Here is a 24,967-nt window from a genome sequence, read left to right as displayed (position 1 = left end):
CAACCTGGCGCAAACTTGGCCCCCGGGCAAAACTTCCATCGGTCATATCTTGGCATCCAGGACTCAAATTGCCGATCTAAAGAGACCAGAGCAGGCTCCACAGCAGGCTCCATAAATCAAGCACTACACACCCATAACTTCACATTGGCTCCAAACATGTGTCATCACTTGGCATGTCAGTCTCAAATCTGCAACCATCTCCAACTTCAATCTTAAATATCTTGCAGTATATAGCTTCGTTTGACGAGCCGTCTGGACTTGTTCCTTTAGCACTTCAAGCTCTACATATCCAAGCCAAGAACAAACACCTCGGACATTCTTCCGCTATCACCCTATCAGGCCCCGTCTCGATTTTTTTTGCCTTTAAAACCACATAAAGCATACATTTTCGTTGCCACTTGCCCGCCGCCCAGGCTCTTCCTATTAGTTAAAATCAATTTATGTCAGATCTTGTCTCACAATGTGCTCCAGCAGACTGGCAAGCTGAAATCTCAGAATGGGTTCAAAGCTTGGTATGTCTAGCAATTTCTATACTGGACAACTGCTCCAGAAGCTAATTTCTAGGTAAGGATGGCTTGGAGTCTAAAGCCCATTCCAGCGACTAACAATGTAGAGCTGTCTTCAGACGAAGAGGCTCCAGGAAATCAGTTGGCTCTAGCTGGACAGAAGAGGAAGTCCACACAGGTGGTGGCCAGTGGTTCAAAGAAACCAAAGATTACGTTGGCCAAAATTCGTGATTTTTATGTTAACTAAACTATTTTGTGTCCTTTTCTATCATTGCTTGTTTCATGAGCTCATGCTCTCCCCACATGTGGTGGACACTGTGACTCTGTGTGTGTGTGTGTGTGTGTGTGTGTGTGTGTGTGTGTGTGTGTGTGTGTGTGTGTGTGTGTGTGTGTGTGTGTGTGTGTGTGTGTGTGTGTGTGTGTGTGTGTGTGTGTGTGTGTGTGTGTGTGTGTGTGTGTGTGTGTGTGTGTGTGTGGGCATGCACACACGTGATCACCATTTTTTCCATAGCCTTATAGAGCTCACCGTTTTCCCACTTAAGGCACCCAAAGTTAGTCTTTAGGGTGAAGTTAAAAAAAAAATTAGTAAGGGAAGGTGCCCACAGCCGGCATCCATCCCCCCCCGACCCCACTTTCTCTCTTTAGCTACAAACTAGGCTAGCCTCCAAGTGAAGGTAGCCAAGACACTCTATGACGAAGGGTAGCTCTCTAATTGATGCAAATTCAAAAAGGATTCAGAGATATCCAAGCAATTTCAAACGCCCATATTAGTTCAAAATTAAAGCAGTGCTTTACTAAAGCAACTAGAGAGTCAGGTCAAGCCCTTGCCTACTGAAAAGTCCTGAACAGGCCCCTCTGCCATGCATCTATAAGCATACACATCATTGCATGTGCCCTCTGCTAGGGTCGACACACTTTGGCTACACCAACGTCAAAATGTTGTACAAATTCAAGGTCTTGATGGGTATCCTGGTATCCTGAAAACGTCTCAAACATGACGGCCTGACCCCCTTCCTTGAACTCCTTGGTCTTCTTGCTCATGTGCTCACTGTCAGAAGAGGACAAGATCTCCTTCTCCGAACTGCTAGATGGCCTTGCATGCCTTCTAGACTTTTTCAAAAATTTTCTTTTCTTGTTTTTTATGTGCTTCCGCCTTTTCTCATCCTCTCTAGAACTAGAGGACGAAGAACTCTTTGAAGACGAATAAAATTTGAGTCATCCTCGAAACAAGCACGCTTCTTGGATCGGCTTGCCACCTCGAAACTCATCTTCCTGCCCAAACAGCCGGGGAAATCCACCGATTTCCTCTTCTTTTGAGAGTGCTATAAGCCTTTCATTATCTGGATCATCTTCTAGTCAAGAGCTTTTTCCAGCTCTTTTTGTGAGTACAGCTTTCGCTTTTTTGCACTTGTCTATCCTTTCATCTTTCCTCCCGACCTAGAATCAATGGCCTCCCCATCTCGAGTGAATCTCATCAATCAGGTAATTCTTCGGGTCTATAGAGTACTTGGTTAGTTTTTTCACACATGTGTCAACCTATAGTTGACATTTGTACTCTGCTCTAGCAAACTTCCCCATCAAAAATTTGCCCAATTCTTCATTCTTTTCTTCAGTTCTCGTGCCGAATTTCAACTTTTCTTTGCCTTCCCACTGAGAGGTGTTATCTCTATCAGATTCTCCGTGTGAACCCATGTGTACTCTTGGGTTCTTTATGGCTTATGCCTCTTAAGGCAGAGCAACGGGAGCGTGCCCAATGCACGATGGACTAAGGGTGGGAGTTGCTAATAAGTCCGAGGTTGGGACACGGAGATTCTTTCACAAAAAAAATCTTGTATGTTCTGTCAGATTCTCCTCGAGAACCTGTTGTGTTGTAGGAGGGATCGGATCCTCCGTAGAAGAAGAATCTTTCTGAACTTTGATACACACACACACACACACACAAAGTCTTCTAGAACCAATTATCCACACTACAAGAGGTTCTTCACACTTGTGACGGCTTTAGCAACAAAAATACATGGGATATTTTTTTCCCAACGTCACTATATGCGTCACTATAAGCGTCGTAAAGAGAACGTCACTATGTGTGTTGCTATATGTGTTTATATGCAATGCTATATAGCAAAGCATATAGAGAAGCATATAGCAACTCTCCAGTTCCCAATTTAGCAATGCACATAGAGACATTTCAGGTCCAAAAATAGCGATGTATATAACGACGCTCAAGAATAAATTTTTTGGGTGATAGGGCATACATTTTCCTACCACCCCATCAACCATATTGAACATAAAGTTTTCAAAAATAAGATGCAAAACTAACAAAGGTATGTCGACCAAAGTGAATTGACAAAAGTAATACACTCACAAAATTATATACATCATAGGCAAAATAACTTGATTGTTAAGCTTTGACAAAAATGTACTTGTTATAGCACAATTGTCATTATTGGAGCAATACATCGTTGGCCAATAGTTACAAAATTGACGTACACACATCATCTTCTGATACATGCTATGAAAAGAAAAAACTAGCGCTATCTAGCTACAGCTAGTCTAACATCGACTAATCTGACGTCTCATCGCGTCCCAGTGGCGTATCTGTCGGATTCTGCAAAAAAAACAAAAAAAACAATAAGACTTTTTGTAAGTATAAACATATAATTACAAAACAATCTAATTTTTATCTTATTATTAAAATACAACAAACGTAAAAGAGTAAAGTTAATTACTAACCAAGTCGGAGCAAGAACTCAAAATGTCCATAAGGGCGTTTAAGGCTTTTCTACCCGCATATTCATGCTCGTACGGTGTGGAGTCACGTCCAGTCATCGACCACTGTTCAAAATATACAAAGAAAATGTTATGTTAGAATTTAACATAGCAAATATCCTTAACTACCAAACCTAAAGGGCAATGCAAAAACGCTTACAAAGTCGGCTTCAAATAACGCCCATCCTCCCAAGTGGTGCGAGCTCCTTGCTTCTACTCGCGCTCTTGCTGCCTCCTTTTGTTGCTTCCACTTGTGGGGATTCTCGTGCGCTGCTCGCTTTGCATTCTTTTAATCTTGTTTGGCCAGCCAATCCGGCCTGCTCCACTAATGCTTTATTTCTTTTTGCACTTCAGAGCGCTTGTGCTTGTAGTACTCGTGCATCTGCACTTTCATCAAGTCTTCATTGAAGCGCTCATCCCGATTTCACACGGGAAACTCGTCATGCAGCATGTAATGCCTCTGTGTTTTAATTTATTCAGCACTTCACTCTAGGTGTTTAGTATGTAGTGCCGAAACACCTGAGAGCAAAGGCCCCGCATGCGCGAGATCACCTTCTTGCCGTTGTCATCCGAGATGATGATGCCGCTGATGTCGATCGAGTATGACAAGCCCTCTCGTCTGTGACGTGTGAACCTGGGTGTTGTTGTAGGCATTTTGGTAGGGGTCTTGAGTGGCGTCTCGATGGGGGTTTGAGATACAGGTGTCTCCAATGGAGTTTGGATCCCGAAGTGAGGAGTGTCGAGTGGGGTGAGTTCCGGAGGAGTAGCTAGTGGTGTGTAGCTAGGAAGGCCGATAGCCATGCAAAACCTAGAGTAGAGGGCAATGTTGTGGCTGGTGTGGGGGCAGGCAAAGAAGGGGGAGGTAAGGAGCCTCGATTACTATGAGGCAATGTGGAAGAATCAGCGGCGCCTCCTCCACAGCAACCATCGCCATCACTAGAGCGTCGGTGCTTAGAGGAGTGTGTAGATCATCTAGTTGACACTAAACTCTTGGAGTGCATTGATTGCTCCGAAGTAGATGGAGACTCTAAAGAAGTGGGACAATGCGACTGTGTACCGGAGCGATGGTGGTCCTCATACCATCTCCTCTACTCAGGGTCCAAGGAAGCAAGAAACTGATCATCATCCATACCTGCATTAAATGCAAGAACACATCTCAATGGTGAATGGAGAAGAAAATTCGAATAAGTTATAATTTGATCCACAATTTAACTTTCACTGAATAGGCAAAACTGTAGGTGAATACAATATATATGACAAAAGGGAGAAAAATTGCTCAGATACAATGTCTATTGCTTTAAGAGGTCTCTCTCTCATCCTCGCATAAATTAGCATAACTCCCTATGTCTATAAATATCTCTCCATCTAGGCAAATGTCCCTTGAATCATTTTGTAGGTCCTTCATCGCATTGTTGCTCGCTTTTCAATTAGTTGTGCAACCATCTTAAGCTCATGAATGTTGGTAGACTCTCAAGACCCACCGGATAATGCATCAATAGTCGTCTTCCCCGTCTCCACTCAATTCATGCCCTTCCTCGCTCTTGCTTTGCATCCTCGTATTGTAAAATCCACTTTTACTACCATATCAAAGGTGAATCACAACATAACCAAGTAGCTCGGACAGTAGTCCATATTGGAGACAAAGTCACCCGAGATTGAGTCGGAGCAGCTAGCTCCACAATAGCTTGCTTGTCTTTGCCTTTTGTCATAGAGCCAACAACACACACCCTTGCGAGTGAAATCCTCACACTCTCAAGGTACAGACAACCTTTCACTAGTACATACACACACCATAAACGCACACTTGTACCAATGCTAAGTGAGCATGGAAGCTCACCTTTTATAGGCTTTGGTGCCAGTAGCCACATTCCCTTTATAGCAGCCCGTCTTGAAGAGGGCAAGGCAGGTCCATCTTTAAGAGGGGAAAGAACCAACAGTGTTGCCTCGTACAGAAAGAGAGAGAGAGAGAGAGAGAGAGAGAGAGAGAGAGAGAGAGAGATTGAGAGAGAGAGAGAGAGAGCTAGAGATTCTCTATAGAGTAGATGTCGCAAGAGGGAGCCACTGCATCATCGAGCATATGAGGACACATTATACAGAGTTAGGCCAGCTCGTCTAAAACCCAACATCTTCCTTAACTCACAAGGTGCAACCACCCACAAATTTCCTATTAAGAACAAAAGCTTTCCTAGGTCAATACAAGATATTGAGGCTAATCCCCAGTTACTTACACCGAGGCCGTGGCAACAACCCACTCCTATATTCAGAAGGAGATTAATCCTTGTATTAACAGCAGCATGTGTGTGTGTGTGTGTGTGTGTGTGTGTGTGTGTGTGTGTGAGAGAGAGAGAGAGAGAGAGAGAGAAATGGGAGGGGCGGGTATACTTGTTTCGCAAAGAGCATCGAAACTCTGATCTACAGATCTAAGTTTTTAGCACTCTTGGTCGGCGTCTTTTTAAAAGGTCGGCGTCGCTATAAGCGTCGCAATGTAGCAAAGAGTATAGCGACGCCTATAATTTTTCACATTTCAGTGTCGCACTACAAGCATCGCTATGCTAAATAACCTATTGTAGTGCCCACAACACCTCTTCCCTTCCAAGTTAAAAATACCAGCATCAATAAAAGATTCTATCTGTTGATGAATTTTCTAAAAATATTGGATGCATACTCATTCTTTTAGGCCTCAAGGCACCAAAAGAAAAAGTGGGCAGCCAATTTGGTCAAACTAGTATGGGTAAAAAGTGCAAAGTTGAAATGGTTGTTCTTGTCAAGAGTTCCAGATTTTGCAACACATAAAGTAATCCCGTGTTTAAAAATAGCAATCAAGGCTCCTTCTACAAATTTGCTACAAAATTGAAGTGTTAGAGTTAAGTAGCATGGCAAGTGAAAGGAGGAGAGAAAAAATGGAGAGAATGGTGTGTCTGTAACAAGGCACTATCCCCAATATGACAACATGGAATGATGCCCCTTCTGTAGCAACGCCAAAGTAATCTCCACAAACTGTCGAATGGAACCACCTATAGTAAGAGCATAATCCCAAAAAGATTCTTACAAATAGCCTCATTGTTGTTACAAACAACTTTTTCTTCGTTCAAAAATTGAGTGTCACCTAAGTAAGAATGATCAGAGGCTAGAGAATGTTATGCCTTTCTATGCGACATCCTATCCCGATTCATCAAACAATTAGCGGATGCCCAAAAGATGGTAACCCAGACGTTAATGTAGAAGTGTGTGTATGTGTACAAAGCCGTGTTCAGTTACAACAACATTTATCCAATCTCATCGTACATGTTTCATGGATATGAGGTTGTGATCACACTCCCTTGATGTCAAAAAGTGATGATGTTGAACGACCAACTGGAAGAGAAATGGCCGAGTTAGACGAGAGAAACTGAACGGACTAACTTGAAGAACTTATGAAGCACCAATTGTGGGGCCCAAAACCCTAATAGATAGAAGCTTCAATGTTGAAAGAGATTTTTGTAAAATGCATTGACATGTTCACGTGGTAGATTGTACAAACTTTTGTCGTGGCAAGACTGTACAAATTTTTGGATTTAACGCTATTGTGCTGACATGGCAGAACTGTACGGATTTTTGTGATTACGGTGGCGGCTACAAAGCCTTCAACACTAGCTTTTTGGGAACCAAAGGTTTTTGGGGGTCTGCTTTTTGGGCATCCCTTGGGCCTCTCAAGCATTTGGACACAAAGTTTAGGAGCAAAGGACCCTCGGGAGTTGTTCCTTGACATGATCAGTGTAGACTCTCTCTCTCTCTCTCTCTCTCTCTCTCTCTCTCTCTCTCTCTCTCTAAGTTTTGTGATTTTGAAGTTTCTATTTGTCTGTTGCTATCGACTTCTTGCTTGGAGTGTCCAAGTGTGCATGCATGCATCACTCCATGTAGAGGTGGGATGCAGGTGTTGAGAAGGTGAAGGTGCAAATGAGGGCTATGGGGAGGAGGAAGGAGGAAGGGAGGGCAGCCCCCAAAAACAAAAGCTTGTTTCATTGAGCTCGCTCAAAGACCTAACTCTTGCGTTACATATGCTTCCTCATGCAAATCACCACAGAGTCTTTATGTCCAACTAACATATTCCCTTCTCTTGAGCATACCCTATTGCCACAAGTCTAGCTTCATAGCAATCAACACTACCATCAAGCTTACATTTTAGCTTGACACCCACTTAGTACTAATGGCCATTTTGTGGGGAGCCAAGTCACAAAGACCATGTGCCATTCTTCACAATAGCATCATGCTCAGATTGCACTACAACCAACCATTTTTTTGAATTTTATGTTTCATTAAATGACAAAGGCTTCAGATTGCACTGCAACCAACCAATTTTTTGAATTTTACACTTCATTAAATGACAACAACTTTTCCTTATTGTACATACTCGACACAACCAAAACATAACATCTTATGCATAAGAGGCTTGTTGAAAACCTTATCAAATATGACTAAGCAAAAGTGCACCCAATGTACTATCATGCAAGGTTTACACCAACTATTTTGGCATACCTCTAGCCTACTCATTTTCAACCCTATCCTCATTAGTTACAACTTGTAAATCTACCCTATCCTCATCAAATATATCTAATAAATCTGCATTAAGAAATGGCTAATCTTTGACGGATCGTGCAATACATGCATCATGAATAGATGGATCATAGTGACATTGAGTACTAAAAGCCCATTGTTTAAAAAAAAAACATTTGCCAATTCTACATTTAAAGAAGAATCTACAATGGCTGTATTTTCTTCTTTCATACAAGCTTCTTCAACCTTAACCTTAGGAAATTCTTGATGAGATGCTCATTTACCCTATAAAAATGACATTTTAGCTTCTTCTTGCCTTTATTACTAAACTTCTCTTACTAATGTTGTTTAAAAAGGTAGTAGTTATGGGAGCAGATTTGCGACTTGTGAAAGCATTGGAGATGGCAATAGCGCTATTCTTCTTTTGCTATGCTTCCATACTATTCAATAAAATGTGGCATAAAAGGGAGGCATAGTGAGCCTACAATATACACAAAAATAGCATGCTATAAGTACATAACCAAACATGGATACCTTGAACAATGACCATGGTGATGCGATAGATAGAGACAGAGAGAGAGAGAGAGAGAGTACATGGATGAGAGAGAGATAGAGAGTATGAGAGAGAGAGAGAGTACATGGATGTTGGTGCGCCAATAAAAAGATAGAGAGATCTTTGTGGTTCGCAAATGGTGTAGCAAAGAGTTTGTGTGTGTATGTGTGCGTGTGCACGTGTGTGCATTTGTGCACGTGCATGCCTCCATTATCATAAAGCTAGATTTAATAGAGAAGGGGTATTTTCAGAGGTGTGGATAAGGGTCGAGGGCGATGTTTACAACAAAATTGGGATTTAGAGGTGTGGATAAGGGTCGAGGGCGATGTTTACAACAAAATTGGGATTTAGAGTATTTTTTAATAACTAAATTGCAAAATATTGAGTAAATATTGAGCTTACCTTGAAGGAAATTAGTAAAATTCACAAGTTTGAGTGTAAATACCCCAATTGCTTCAAACTTCAACCTAAAAGTAGGAAATTTTGAGCGGGGAATTGTCGATTTCAACCTACACATGGAAATTTTGAGAGGTAGATAATTGACTATATTTGAAGGAATGTATCTACATTTTGTAAGTATTCTCGACTTCAATTTTAAAATTTAGAGGTAAATTTTAAACTTGTATGTGGAATTACATCAAGCCTAGTTTTTTTTTTTTACCATTGTCCCAAATGATTGTGTAAGCCATAGTCGATTGCACCTTGCTCTTGGAAAATCATGGAGATGTTTTGTGCCTCCTCCTACCAATGATTCATTTACTTCAGCCTTAGATCCATTAGTTGGCATGTATGCTTGAAGTCAAATTCTCCAAGTTTCACAAATTTCCTTGAAACTCTTTTTGAGGTATAAAGCCACTAGCCTCGCAGTTTCATGCTCATTCTTGATAACCATGTAGTAGTAGACAACCCTCCCCCCACACACACACACACACACACACACACACACACACACACACAAGGCATGCATGTCCAAGACACAAGAGGAATTAAGGACACATGTCAAGCACCTAGTTGAGTTGCCCCCATTCAAGCCTAATTCCTATTGGATGGCAAGGACCAATGAGAATTAAGCTTGAGTAAATTGAACTTAAACAATTTAGAAAAGGGCTATTTAAAGAACCAATGAAAATTAAGACCCCTAAATTCCTATTGGACAGTGTACCAAGGGGTCCAATAAGAATTAAGCATCCCATAAGCTAGCTTAATTCCTATTGGCCAATAGACCTAGGGGTCCAATCAAAATTTAGCTTCATTTAAATAACAAGCTAAGCTCTCTCTCTCTCTCAAAAGGGGAAAGGGGGACACTTGTCGCAATTCTACACCCCGTGCTAGTTATGAAGGCATCCTCTCATTGGCTAGCTCTTGGGATGGACCAATAGTATGCAAGCATGAGTTAGGAGAGAGAGAGGGGTCGACCAAGATGGAAGAAAGGCCCTCATTTTTCATTGACAATTCACACACACTCATGTGTTGAGCAAGAAGTCCATTTCCTTCTCCAAGCTGTGTGGAATGCAAATCCAAGAAAGAGTCAAGCTTCAATGGCATGCTCATCTTCTCTACCATCTACATTACTATGCTAAGCTAAGCTCTAAGAGTAATCTATGGTAAGGAGAATACTTTTTTCTCATATTTTGCATCTTATTCCTCTTCAGTTTCCTCACTCCTTGCTAGCTCTCTTCACCTTTGAAGGTGTTTGAGGTCTTGGGATTGAGGCCGGGGACAAGTTTATGCTATTGTAAGTAACTTTAATTGTTGTTTTGGGCATAATATTGGTGCATGAATCTTTCCATCTTCATGGCATCAACAAGGTCTCAAGGAACACAAAGAATGTATTGTACCAAGTCTCTCTTTATGGGAGAACATATAATACAAAAGGCTATTGGAGGGGGGACCGGCTCCAAGTAAATCTGGTCCTCGAATATTGTCAATTTCTCTAATTCTCTCTCCTTTACAAGTATTGTTCATGCCAAGCTAACTAGGTGTCATGTTTATATTGCTACTTTAATCAAGTATCCCCTCTCTATCTTCATTAGAAATTCTCTTAATGAAATGCTAATTATGCTACAATCAATGTTATTAGCCCAATTCCATTTAAGATAAATCCTCTCTTATATTCCACACGTGCACCACCATCCATCTTCTCATTTTTTGGACTCATCCCACATAGCATACACGTTTGTATTTCTTCTTGTCTCCCAAAGATCTTAGCATACAGGGAGCATACATGACCTTGTGATGATCGTCCCTTGTATAGTTTGTTTGTGAAAGAATACAGCATAGTTGGAACTGATGCCAACTAAGTTCTCGTTTGTCTTTATATGTTTTTTCTCTTTTTTGGCATAGTACACACCTTGTTGGGGTAAGTCTATCCTTTGACAAAGTTGGAATGCCTCTGAGTTGCCTAGACAATGTAGCCTTACAAAGAAACTTATTGTCTTCAACTCTGAAAAACAAATTCACCTCTTCTTTCTCATCCAAATGGAATCTACTGCATGCCTTAATTCACTAGTAGAAGCATGCTCATCTGAATCTAGTGCTTCGCCCACCTTAGTATGATATTCCTTATCTGTATTAGAGTCTTGTAGATCTGAATTTGCATATGTGTCAAAAACACTCTGAGAGGCCCAAGGAACTACCCTAGCTGGATTCACCACCCAACCTTCCTTATATAGCCTATGGCTACTGAATCCCCTGTTCCACACTGGCAGAGTCAGCCACCTACTAGCCCACGTCCGTCACCTACCCTAGGTATGCCCTTGGCATGACATTACTCCCCCCTTGGAGAAGTGTTTTTGTCCTCGAAAACAAAAGTAGGAAACTTCGTCTTAAGAACACTAATGTTTTCCCAAGTGGCACCTTCTTCAGGTCAATCTTTTCCACTTGATTATAGCTTGACGACGTACATGATGACGCATACGTAAATCATGATAGTCAAGAATTCGCTCACATTCATGTGGTGGGGTAGGAGGTTCGACGAAGTCAACCAAAATTTGTTGATCGACAACATTGGCATCCCCTGCAAGGGTTTACGTAAACGGCTTACATGAAATACCGGATGGACACAAGAGTGTGTCGGTAACAAGAGTTTGTAAGCACGATCACCAACTCGCTTGAGTATCTTGACAAGCCCACAATATCTTGGAGATAATTTAGGTGGTTGTCTAGTCTTCAAACTTTTTGAATGCTCTGGCACATGCAAAAATACCTCTTTCCCTTCCTCAAAAGTAACTTGCCGACATTTCTCATCAGCGTATTTCTTATACCTATCCTATGCTTGTCAAGCATTCTGACGAGCAAGTTTCAGCATATCCATATGGTCTTGGATAAAATCCTTAACTTGCTGTATTTTTTCAGTTTCCAACCTCATCGTAACGGGTGACCTGGGTTGAAAACCATACATTAACATGAAAGGACTAAATCTAGTTGTGACATGCTTAACATTGTGTTGTAAGCAAACTCAAGATGGGGTAGATACTCTTCCTAGTCTGTTTGTTTCTTGCTAATGTATGCTCGTAGCATATCCTCTAACACTTGGTTAACTTGTTTAGTTTGACCATTCATTTTTGGATGATCTGTTGTATTGAGGTTGAGTTGTGTACCCAATCGTTTAAACACAACCCTCCAGAAATGACCTTAAAACTTGGGATCATGATCATTGACAATGCTACTTGGCAATCCATACAACTTGTTGAGATTTTCCACAAATAACTTAGGTAATTCTGGAGTCTTTATGGTCGACTTGGTTGGAATAAACTTGCATAGTTTAGTCAACCGGACTACAACCACCCATACCGATCATGACCTTGTACAGTGGTTGGTAAACCCACAATAAAATCCATAGAGATACTTTTCCATTTCCCATTGGGAATCTCCAAAGGATGTAAGAGTCCTCCTACCTTCAGGTGCTCTGCTTTGTTAACTTGACATTTTTGGCAATGCAAGACATAGTCTTTAACAAATCCATGTAAACCTGGCCAGTAAAACTGTCGTTTTATGAGAGCATAAGTCTTTTAATACCCGAGTGCCTTGCACTTGGACTATCATGACATGCATAAAGAATTTGGCGTCGAATGTCTGTATCCGTCGATACACAAACTCTCCCCTTGTGGAGTAGGTACCCATTATCGATGGAAAAGTTCTATCATCTTTGTGGCTCATCACTTGACTGAGGAGAACCGTGTGTGGAGGTTAATGACACACTACCAGCATTGGAGTGAGAAGGATCCTTATTTGCACATGGCTCCTCACTTTGGGGTATGCGTCATCATGCTCATATTTGCCCTTCAGAGAATCCAAAAACTCACTACGTAGTTCCGTGAACAAAAGAGAATTGATCTCAGGCATATGACTAAGAGCATCAACCACCACATTGTATCATTCTTTACGATACCGGAGCTTTGCATCATACTCCTGAAGAATATCAGCCCACCTGGCCTTTCGACCCTTCAAGTCTGTTTGTTGTGTAAACCATTTTATGCTTTCGTGGTCAAACACAATCTCAAATTGAGCTACATACTCATAATGCCGCCATGTCTTTAAGGTAGACACTATTGCGTAGAGTTCGCGTTCATAAGCAGAATAATTCTTCTATGTTGAATCAAGCTTCTTGCTTTCACATGCAATTGGCCTCCCCTCTTGTAGAAGGACTGCTCCAACAGCACGGTTATTGGCATCCGTTTCCAAAACAAATGGCTTCAAAGGATCCACAATAGCTAGAATAGGTGTTGTAGCTAATGCATCCTTGAGTGTATCAAAACTTTGTTGTTGAGTGGCACTCCAGTGAAAGGTTTTCCTTTGCCCTTCAGCTTGTCCGTCATTGGAACAGCAATATGAGCATAAATTTTTAAAAAACCATTGATAAAAATATGAAAATCCCAAGAACATATGTAACTCTTCCAGATTTTTAGGAGAAGACCACCTCTGAATGGCATCCACTTTGGAATTGATCCATGTGTAGCCCATTAGCTGATATAACATGCCCTAGATAGTAAATTTTCTCCTTGAGAAAATCACACTTTGATTCTTTGGCATATAAATTATTTTCTCTTAGCAATTCAAACACCTGCCTTCAGATGTTGCAAGTGCTCTTTCGGAGAAGCACCGTATACGAGAATGTCATCGAAAAAAAAGATAACAAACTTGCCCAAATACAATTTCAAGACGCTATCCATGAGTGTCATGAAAGTAGCGGGCGCATTGGTTAACCCAAAGGAATAACCAAAAACTCGTAATGTCCAAACCTTGTTTGGAATGCAGTTTTGAGTATATCAGCAAGTTGAATACGTACCTGGTGATAGTCTGACCGCAAGTCGATCTTTGTAAAAGTACGAGCATGAGTGAACTTGTCGAACAACTCATCAACTCGTGGTAATGGGTACTTGTTCTTAATAGTGATCTCGTTTAACCCACGGTAGTCTACTCACATGCACATACTACCATCTTTTTCCTTCACCAATAGGATAGGAGAAGCCCATGGTGAAGAACTTGATTGAATGAACCCTCTGCTAAGATAGTCAACAAGCTGATGTTCCACCTAAGCAGCCTCAAAATGACTCATTCTGTAGGGTGGTTTACTGACTGGTTTACTACCTGCAACCACGTCTATGCCATGTTGCACAGATCGTGTCAGCGATAATCCTGATGGTAAATCATTAGAATAAACATCTTGAAATTCTAGTAATAGATCTTTTAAGTCACTAGCAACCTTTGCTTGTTGAGAAGAGAGAGAAGTAGCCATTGCTGGAAGAGAAGAGAGAGAAGCATGCAGCGTTGAGGAATGTTTAACAGATTCAACACTTGAAAGAAAATGACACAATGAGTAACACAAGAAAACTTCTTCTATTTCATTATGAGAAGTGAGCTTCATAAACTTTGTTGTACATATCAGTGGTGAGAAAGGCACATCCTTCTCTCCTAACAACAACACATGTGCGCCATGGGATTCAAACATCAAACTGTTGTGCTCATAGCTATGCTTCAATGATGGTCCTAGGCTATGCAACCACTCTCTACCAAGGACCATATCTGCCCGCTCCATATTCATAACCTGGAAATCCAAGGATGTGGAATAGCCTTGAATTTCCAACGGTATAGCTCTGACTTGAGTATCCCATACTTCGACATCATAGCCGTTTATCATTTCTACCTTTTAGAGGTGGGAACTACGGGTTTGGGGAAATCTGAGTCTTTTCACTAATCCGTAGTTAACAAAATTGTGAGTTGCACCATCATCTACCAAGATATGCACCTTGTGCCCTTGAAGACAGCATATGCACTAACTCTTGTGGACCAAAGGTCTATTGCCACATGGAAGCTGTGATACAGCATTCATGCACCACCTCGGTGTGTGTTACCTCCACCTTAGAGAAACGCGAGGAAGACTCAAGAGGTAGCATCTGCGCCATGTGCACTGCTTTCTGCTTGCCTTGAGCAGCAGATTTCCCCTTGGGACAATCCTTTTTCCCATGGCTGCTTCCCAAGCATTGAAAACATAACTTCTCTTTTTTAGCCTTCTCAAATTTCTCAGGAGAGAGAGGCACTCGAGACCCCTTGGGTTTTTTAGCTGCTTCTGAATTTGCTACTATAAATTTTCTTTTATTGTTCCCATGCTCTGTGTGTGCATTACCATGTATACTAGCATGCACGTGTGTACTATGTGATTTCTTCTCATCTAGATCATCATGAATGTGAGCTTTTATATGGACTCCTCAAGTGTTTTAGGGTCCTGAGTTTAACGTGCTTCTTAAGCTTTGGCATCAGACCACGGATAAGCCCACGTACTTTTTGAAAGCTGTCTAACCCTTCCAGCTTGAGGATAACATCCCGATAGTGCGAAATACATTCAAGCAATGATGGGTGTTGGCACATGGAACACGTGTCCCAAGCCATCCAATTTCTATCTGCCTCATTCGTGGGCAGGAACTCTTTTCTAAACATAGCCTCAAAAGTTGTACAACTCTGTGGTATGATATTCTTCTCCTTGAGAGACATCCACCAAAGTTATAGGCCTTGCCTTTCAGAGTTAGACTTGTTTGCAGTGCCCTGACTACATCCGGAGTACGCCGTAAGGCGTGAGTTCCATCCCACTTGCTGAGAATGATATTCACTTCATCCTTATTGTGCTCTCGGTCCTCTCCCTTAAATGTTGGTGGCTTTGTATTTTTCAACAACTCGTTCACCTCCTTCGTAATGAGAGAGTGTAGAGAATCCGGAGATGGACCTTGTCCATGACCAGGCAGGCCCTGCCCCTTATCGGCTCCGTGCTCATGCATGTGTGTGTCAGCACAACCCTTGGCCTGTTGTTGCATAAACTGTATCACTAAAGTGGATAATTTTCTAACATTTTCATTTAGGAATGCAAAATTCATTTCCATCATCGACGTACGTGCTTCAAGTGCTCAAAATTCTTGAATATCGAGCAATTGGTAAGCGTCATCTCCTCCGTAGCTTTGCGGGTACCCTCCGAGAGAGTATCCGACTGCGAGCCATCAGGGGGAGGATCGGGTGTATTGCGCTCGAAGTCAAAAGTCATGTTGATATCCGAATCCATGACGATGGTGGAGTGATAGGAAGAAAAAGAAGAATACCCGGAGATCAAAAGATTTGATGCCAACCCGTTGTATCCGTCGTCAATACCGAAAATCACCGCTAATTAGCCATGCTAATTATGTGATTTTTAGGTAAGGTCGTCCCTTCACATTTATTGCAGAACTTGTCTACTCGATTGTCGAATTTCAAACCGTTGTCAATAGGTCGAGCTTTGAACACTTTGCAATTAGTTGAAATGAATGAAGAACTACGATCGTCTCTAGTCGAAAAACTGAGAATTTTTTGAAACTTCAAAAGTTTCTGCAGAAATTCGGTGACTTGCTAATGAATTTTCTTGCCTCGATGGACTGTGGCCGAGGTTGTTACCATGTCCACTGTCAAGGAGAGCGAAGGGCTTTAGCTATGGGCACTTTCCCTAAGGGGAGAGGTATACTCTTTTTTTAAATTTTTCCTAAGACCAAGGGCCTTTGGGCACCTTGGTGTGAAAAAAAACACCCACATCACGGCTATGGCGCAGCAGGGAGCTGAGGGGGCAAGAGATAGACAACGTGTGTAGTAGGTTTCTCCCCGACGTGAGCAACTCTGTCAAAATCTGCTGCTCTCGGCCTTGCACACCTATCAAGACCACCTGTGCGGTGTTTGGAGTTGGTCAACAACTTGTCTCCCCTCGCCTCAAGAGGCTCTGCACATGCGACTCGACTTTGACCCCGCCTGTCAAGAGTGCTTCTCCACCGTTGAGAATAGCATGAGCATGCAAAAAGGCATGCAAGGGAAGGTCCATGACCCCCAGTTCCTAAGAGTATACCTGATACCAATGAGAGGCCCAAGGAACTGCCTTGGCTGGATTCACCACCAAACCTCCCTTATATAGCCCCTAGCTACCGAATCCCTTGTTCCACACTGGCAGTCGGCCACCTACTGACCCAGGTCTGTGACCTACCCTGGGTATGCCCTTGGCATGACACACTCCAATGGACCAAGGCTGGGCCCACCATTTCTTGTTCTCTTTACCTTTTGGCCTCATATGTAAGCATCCACATGTTTCTTGGGGCACTTTGCAATCCTCTTTGCAAGGCTCCAATGACCTTCTTATCGATTGAAACACAATCATAGTCAACGAAATTTGCTTCTTGCATGTCCTTGTTCAGATTTAACCCTCTCCATATATGTTCCTATTTTTTGCAAGCTCTTGTGAATGCACAATATCCTCCTTGCATTCAAAATGGACAAGCCTATTCAAATTGCCTATGTGTTGTGAAGCATGTCCATCAAGTCATAAGTATGCTCTTTGCCCAACCGTACTTTTGACTTTGCTGATGAATATTTCAACCGCATGTGAGCCAGTGAGATGTAGAGGGCACTTCAAACTTTGTTTAAAGTCTTTGAAATACTTCATTAGCAAGACCACAAAATGGCAGGAGATTTGCACATCCAAGAATGCCTCCTTGCTAATGAAGTTTGTTGATATGGTATACATTAGATGTTGTAATATCCAAGATCACCAAATCTAAAAGAAAAAGGTACTTTTGGCTATTAAATGGACTCTCTCTGCCAATTCAAGGGTGGAGATAGGAAAATGCCAATCCAACAATTTCAAGGTATGCTTGTGTCCCTACCATACTTTGCTCTTTTCTATGATGCCCATTGTTTGCCAAGTCTTCTAAACACCATTGCACCTGTCTGCTACATATCCTTTTAGTTGCTTTTCCCACTTTTGATGATCATGTCACCCGATATCGCCTTCCCTAAGCATATTTTTGTCAACAACAAAGAAATTATATACAATTGTAACATGATTCAAGGTAATCCATACATCACCAAGAGCCAACTGACACTTTGGTTTATGTGTACTTTAGAAAGCACAAAAATTTCTTGAGGAGCTTCCTTGGAGATTTTTGTTTGCAAAGTAGACTCCTAAAATGTGTTGATTACAAGACATGCCTATATGAGTAGGGGTGCAGGAATCGTTGGGTTGTTTTTAGTAGATGGGAAGTGACAGCATCTCTCTAGATTCAATCACCAATGCTTGTATATTAAAGGTATATTAAAGGCATGTGGCACAACACAAGATGATGATATGGGCAAAAGAATTCAAAATGGTATTGTTAGTCACGAGTTGATGGCAATGCCTTGATTGACATGTATGTCAAACGTGGTGTACTCTAAAAAGCACAAAAAGTGCTTGAGGAGCCTCTTGTTTGGATTGTCTCCTCATGGAATGCATTGATTGCAGAATATTCCCAACAAGACGGTAGGGACACAAAGCTCTAGGTTGTTTTTAGTGGATGCAAAGTGAGGGAAACTCTCCAGATGCAGTCAAGCATGTGTTACTACACAAGATGTTGATATGGGCAAAAGGATTCACGATGATATTCTTAGTTAGGAGCTACTGCATTGCCCTTATCAGCATGTATATCAAATATGGTGTACTTCAAAAAGCCCAAAATGAGATTCTTCTTGAAAACGTTGTCTCTTGGAATGCATTGATTGTGGGATATGCCCCATAGGAGCAGGAGCAAGAAGCTTTGGGCTGTTTTCAGTGGGTGCAAAGTGAGGGAATCTCTTCAAATGAAATCACCTAAGCTTGCATCTTGATTGCATGTGGCACTACACAAGATGTTGATACGGGCAAAAGAACTTTGGATGATATTGCTATCAAGAAAATTAAAGTTGCATTTGGCAATGCCTTGGTCGATGTATGCCAAATGTGACGCACTTTATAGAGCACCAAAAAGTGATGGAGGAGATTTTTGTCAAACATGTCATCTCTTGGAGCACACTGATCACATGAAATGCCCAAGGCTAGGAAGCTTTGGGCTAATTTTAGTAGATGCAAAGCAAGGGTATCTCTTTGGATGCAATCACCTACACTATGCAAGATGTTGATATGGGAAAAATAATTCACAATGAAATTGTAAGTAAGGGGCTAGAAGGTAATACCTTCAATGACACGTATTCCAAATGTGATTTACTTCAAAAAGCATAAAAAGTGCTTCAGGAGCTTCTTATCTGGAACATCGTCTCTTGAAACACGCTAATTGTGGAATAGCCAACATGAGTAGGGGCAAGAAGCTTTGAGCTACAGATGGGAGGTGAGAGCGTCTCTCCATATTTAAACATTGATTCTTGCATCTTAAAGGCATGTGGCACAACACAAGGTGTTGATATGGGAAAAAGAATTCAAGATGACATTTTTAGTCCGTGTTGATGGAAATGCCTGGGTTGACATGGATGTCAAATGTGGTGTACTTCAAAAAGCACAAAAACTCCTTGAGGAGATTCTTGCTCAAAATGTCACCTCTTGGAATGCACTAATTGTGGAAGATGCCCAACAAAAGCGAGGACAGGAAGCTCTAGGCTGTTTTCACATGGATGCGAAGTGAGGGAAAATCACTTGATGCAATCAAGGATGTGGTACTAAACAAAATGCTGATATGGGCAAAAGAATTCACAATGATATTCTTAGTTAGGGGTTGTTGGCATTGCCCTCATCAACATGTATGTCAGATATGGTGTACTTCAAAAAGCACAAAAGGAGATTCTTGTTCGAAACATCATCTCTTGAAATGCATTGATTGTGGGATACACCCAGCAAGAGTAGGAGCGGGAAGCTTTGGGTGGGTGCGAAGTGAGGGCATCTCTCCGGATATAATTACCACGCTGTCAGGAGTTTTTTGGAGCAAGGGATTGCGCATATGTACATACACATGCATGGTGCATCAAATAAAGGATTGCCCATTTTTCAAAGCCAGGTGGTTGCGTGGGGCCCACATGTGTACAGCTAGGATAGCATGTACATAGTGCATCGATTTTCACTATTACCAGTACCACTGTGTTTTTTCTACAATGAGGAGGAGTTGGTAGCACGTAAAACTTCTCGAGGAAGCTATCCGCGGGCCGACGACATGAGGTAAGCAGGTGCGTCAGATGGCATCGAGTGGCGTCAGGAGGCCGAACAGGGTCAGTACTTGCACGTGGATAAGTACAGACACAACGTGGGTGTTTTCTTGTGAGAGTTATGCAGAAAGGTCATCATTAGGACCACTTTTTGGGGCCACTTCACGTGGTTGCGGGATGCATTATTGAAAAGAAATGAGTGCCAGGTGTGCGTATGGATGCAAAAAGGTGACAACTATGCACTGCGAGGTCAGTTTTTGGCCTGTTCGGGGTCCGTTTGAGGTCATCTAAAAGGCCAAGGGTGCCCAAGTAATAAAGCTAAGTGTGGGAACTGAAAAAACTGAGAAAAGACCAGAAAAAACGTGGAGAAGAGAGGAGGAACAGCCGCAGCTGTGTTTTTGCTCATTTTGGAGCCTATTTTGGCCGTAAACTGCTCATCCGAGGTCGGATTTGAGCACTTTGACATTGTAGACTGGGGTTTTGGGCCGTTCCGGACGCGATGGCGCTGTCCATTTTGCCAAATTCCTCACTCTTTTCCTGCTGTTTTTCTGTGTAAGTTTCTCCTATGAGCGAAGTTTCTGCTCTAGTTTGTGATTGTATCTGGCTTATTTTACCCATATTGTGTGAGCTATTTGTCCCATTGGTGTTGGCCCAAGCTCAATTGTATCTAAACATCAGAAATTCTTCTCTTTTGAGCTGAGTTTTTTGGGTGTGTGTGTGTGTGTGTGTCTGTGTGGAGTGGGCAAGTGGATAGTCTCTCTCCTCTCACTCTAGAGGTGTGTTCCCTGTCTCGGCCAGGTGTGTTGTCTAAGCCGAGTGGTGCCCCATAGTGTGTGTGTGTGTATCTTCCCAAGAGTGTGTGACGGGTCGTTATAGAGGCGTTGTGTGTGTTTTCATCCCGCTCACATTCTTTTGGCGCCCCCACGGAGGATCTTCTTCGAGTACCTTCTGCTTCGAGCTTCAAGCTTCGAGATTCGGGATTACAGGTTGCAGATTACAGGTTACAGGTTACAGGGACAGGTACAGGTACAGGTGATTCACACAGGTACAGGTAGCTAAAGTACAGTGATATACTAGCATTGGTGTCACTTGCAGTTGTTGTGGGTATGCATCACTTGGCGCCTGTTTGAGCGCATTTTTTATTGGATTGTACGTTACTTGTGGAAACTGTCATGGTACGCCTTTGTGGAGCCATATATGGTTTTATTTGGCAGCCCCGACCATTTCTGAGACTTGGTCTGGAAGATAGTCATTTCTGAGACTTGACTATACGCAATTTGCATTAGCCTTCGTGTGAGGGTCGATAGCGTGAGGTTTTTATTGAGCTGGGGGATTCTCAAATGTGGAGATCCTTTCGGTGATACAGGTAGCTGGAGCACCCTTTTTGTGACCTCGCCATAGGCTATGTACTAGTGAGTCCTACTTGATGCTCGGGTTTTATTGTTGGCAGTTTATGCATACATATACGGTCTATATTTTGGGTTCTCACTGCTCTACTTCTGGGGAAACTCTGCCAAAATTTTTCCGAGTTGTGATGGCTGGTTTTTTGGTCTTTTGAGCCATTTATGCTGTTATGCTGCTGAAATTTTGGCAAAATCAGAGGTTGAGTCAGGTGTGCCTTCTTGGGAGCTTCATGGTTGGCTTTAATGGATGATCAAAATGGCCCTCAGTTCACTCCTTTTCATTTAACTCAAAGAATTCAGATTAATGTTCATGTGTCCAGGAAGATCTTTTTCCAGCAGCGCATAGTCTTTATGTTTGGGCCAAGAAGATTGAGAGAGATCCTGGAATGTCCTTTGCCTGTTGTCATTCCGATGATTAACTATGAAAACTCATTTGATGTGCATGTGTTTGTCCTTATCTAAAGTTGAGCTCCATTGAATTTTCTGGGGATTGAGTAGTGAAAAGTTTTGGGTTCTTGCACGTGTGTTCAAAGAGGTTCTCAAAGCATTGAAACTTGGGTAGCCATGGCTTTCTCTTATCCGGAATTTCATGGAAGAAGTGGTGAAGATGCGGAAGACTTTCTGGAGCAAGTCGAGGTGGCATGCATAAGCAACAATATGTGTGATGAGGAGAAGATTTTGAGGCTATTTGGATTGCTTTTGAAAGATGAGGCCCGTGTTTGGTTCATGGATTTGGAAGCTAAAGAAGCAGTGGCTTCTTCTTATGGTTTGAGTCTTGACAAGTTTATAGAAGCTTTTTTAGAGCGTTTCCAGGTTTTTGAAGATGCAAATGCAGTATGGAATGAGCTCAATGCTCTTAAGCAAGGTTCTTGTCAAGGTGTTGATGCCTATGTACAAGGTTTTACAGATTTATGGACTCGTTGGTGTGTTGCTCTTAAGGATGAGACCCCCCCTCGTTCATTGAAGAAAAGTTTTTTTGTTGATGGTTTGTCACCTTGGTTGCGGTTCGAAGTTGAGTTGAAGACGCCCGAGTCTTTTGAAGATGCGGTATGCATTGCAAAGCACAAGGAATGGAAGTTTAAGCGTCTTGAGGAACATGGTATCAGTACAGGTATGCATGTGCAAGATGGATTTGACATGGAAGATGAAGTTAAGCCTAAGCAGGTGAAAAGTAGCCTATCCTATGATGTTTCTCGTTTCTTCCCAAGGTCTATTGTGAAGCGTAAAGAGGTCTTGCAGGTTGACAGGTTTATGGAAGAGCCTAAAGAGGTGAGTAATGCTTTGGATACAGGATTGAAAAGTCGTGAAGAGGATGCATTGGCTACTTGTGTACCTTGTGATTCTGGGTGTGAGTGTGAGGTCGAGGTTATTGATGATGAGCACATATCTTTGGATACTAGTTCCTTGGAAATTAGGGAAGAGGGCAAGGTTGAGAGCCATTTTGTGGATTTGTTGGATGTGGAGCCTGTTTTGAAGCCATATTTTGATGTATGTGCAGTGATTGAACCGATTTGTGAGCATGATTGTGGTTTAGAGCAGGGATCTGTATTCTTGGAGACTGATGAACCCATGCTAGAAGCTATGGATAGTGGTGCTAGCCATGATTATGATGTGGATAAAGTGATGTGTGATGATGAGTATGCTTATGATGATGAGAAGGGGTTTGGCATATATGAGTCCAATCTCAGCTATGTGGATGCCTATGCTAGGGATATGTGTGTTGCGGGGATACTTTTGTGCTTTGGATATCAAAAACTTTACCTTCACACAATGCTTTTAGCTACTTGGGTGCATGATTTGCAGGTTGTTGTTATGGCTGGTGAAGCCAAGATGCTAGGTGATGAGTCACTTGAGTTGTCTCCATCGGTTGGGTTGAATGTGGCATGCAATATTTATGATTCTGGAACTCCAGACAGGACGGATGTGTTACTTGGATATGCCTATGGTGCATTTTGGTTGATTGTTGACAAATGTAGGTGTGGTGTTATGATGCTTCTTGTGAATCAGGCGATATGCCTTTGGCCTTTTGATCCAGGTGGAATGAGCATCTACTAGTGCTGCTGCTGAGCATGAATGCTCTAGCAGGCTAGGGGGTGGGCAAATTATGTCAGGAGTTTTTTGGAGCAAGGGATTGTGCATATGTACATACACATGCATGGTGCATCGAATAAAGGATTTCCCATTTTCCAAAGCCAGGTGGTTGCGTGGGGCCCACATGTGTACAGCTAGGATAGCATGTACATAGTGCATCGATTTTCACTATTACCAGTACCACTGTGTTTTTTCTACAATGAGGAGGAGTTGGTAGCACGTAAAACTTCTCGAGGAAGCTATCCGCGGGCCGACGACATGAGGTAAGCAGGTGCGTCAGATGGCATCGAGTGGCGTCAGGAGGCCGAACAGGGTCAGTACTTGCACGTGGATAAGTACAGACACAACGTGGGTGTTTTCTTGTGAGAGTTATGCAGAAAGGTCATCATTAGGACCACTTTTGGGGGCCACTTCACGTGGTTGCGGGATGCATTATTGAAAAGAAATGAGTGCCAGGTGTGCGTATGGATGCAAAAAGGTGACAACTATGCACTGCGAGGTCAGTTTTTGGCCTGTTCGGGGTCCGTTTGAGGTCATCTAAAAGGCCAAGGGTGCCCAAGTAATAAAGCTAAGTGTGGGAACTGAAAAAACTAAGAAAAGACCAGAAAAAACGTGGAGAAGAGAGGAGGAACAGCCGTAGCTGTGTTTTTGCTCATTTTGGAGCCTATTTTGGCCGTAAACTGCTCATCCGAGGTCGGATTTGAGCACTTTGACATTGTAGACTGGGGTTTTGGGCCGTTCCGGACGCGATGGTGCTGTCCATTTTGCCAAATTCCTCACTCTTTTCCTGCTGTTTTTCTGTGTAAGTTTCTCCTATGAGCGAAGTTTCTACTCTAGTTTGTGATTGTATCTGGCTTATTTTACCCATATTGTGTGAGCTATTTGCCCCATTGGTGTTGGCCCAAGCTCAATTGTATCTAAACATCAGAAATTCTTCTCTTTTGAGCTGAGTTTTTTGGGTGTGTGTGTGTGTGTGTGTGTGTGTGTCTGTGTGGAGTGGGCAAGTGGATAGTCTCTCTCCTCTCACTCCAGAGGTGTGTTCCCTGTCTCGGCCAGGTGTGTTGTCTAAGCCGAGTGGTGCCCCATAGTGTGTGTGTGTATCTTCCCAAGAGTGTGTGTCAAGTCGTTATAGAGGCGTTGTGTGTGTTTTCATCCCGCTCACAACGCTTGCACCTTGATGGCATGTGGCACTACGCAAGATATTGCTATTGGCAAAAGATTTTTTGATGATATTGCTAGCCAAGGCCCATTAGCATTAACTTCATTGAGATATATGTCAAATGTGGTGTACTTTAGAAACACAAAAAGTGCTTGAGGAGATTCTTGTTCAAAACGTCGTCTCCTAAAACGTAGTGATTGCATAGGATATGTGTAGCATGAACAAGGGCAAGAAACTGGCAAGAACTCTAGGATGTTTTCAGCAGATGCAAAATGAGGGCGTTTTCTAGATGCAAATTGATGTGCTTCACTTAACACACCAAATTGATGTGCTTCACTTAATGTCATCACCATCAATTTTTTGACATCTAGGTATGTGAGTCTTGTGCCAAAAATTAGCCATTAGCCTTGTAACTCGTCAACATCAAAGGCCCTGCCTAATTCATGCCCATGTCCCTCATGACCATTAAAGAAACTAACAACGGGGCCTCTCACCATCTCTTGGGATTTTG

At 42.3% G+C, this 24,967-nt stretch overlaps 1 pseudogene; it reads left to right on the top strand.

The window, feature by feature from the left end:
* Window positions 1-570: 570 nt before the first annotated feature.
* Window positions 571-24,967, top strand: part of LOC147436061 (omega-hydroxypalmitate O-feruloyl transferase-like) — a 91,928-nt pseudogene continuing 67,531 nt past the window's right edge.

Source organism: Adiantum capillus-veneris, chromosome 18, assembly GCF_014529385.1.
Source record: "Adiantum capillus-veneris isolate H3 chromosome 18, ASM1452938v2, whole genome shotgun sequence".
Taxonomy (NCBI): Eukaryota; Viridiplantae; Streptophyta; class Polypodiopsida; order Polypodiales; family Pteridaceae; genus Adiantum; species Adiantum capillus-veneris.
Note: the sequence above shows the minus strand (reverse complement) of the source record. Positions and strands in the feature narration are given on the sequence as shown.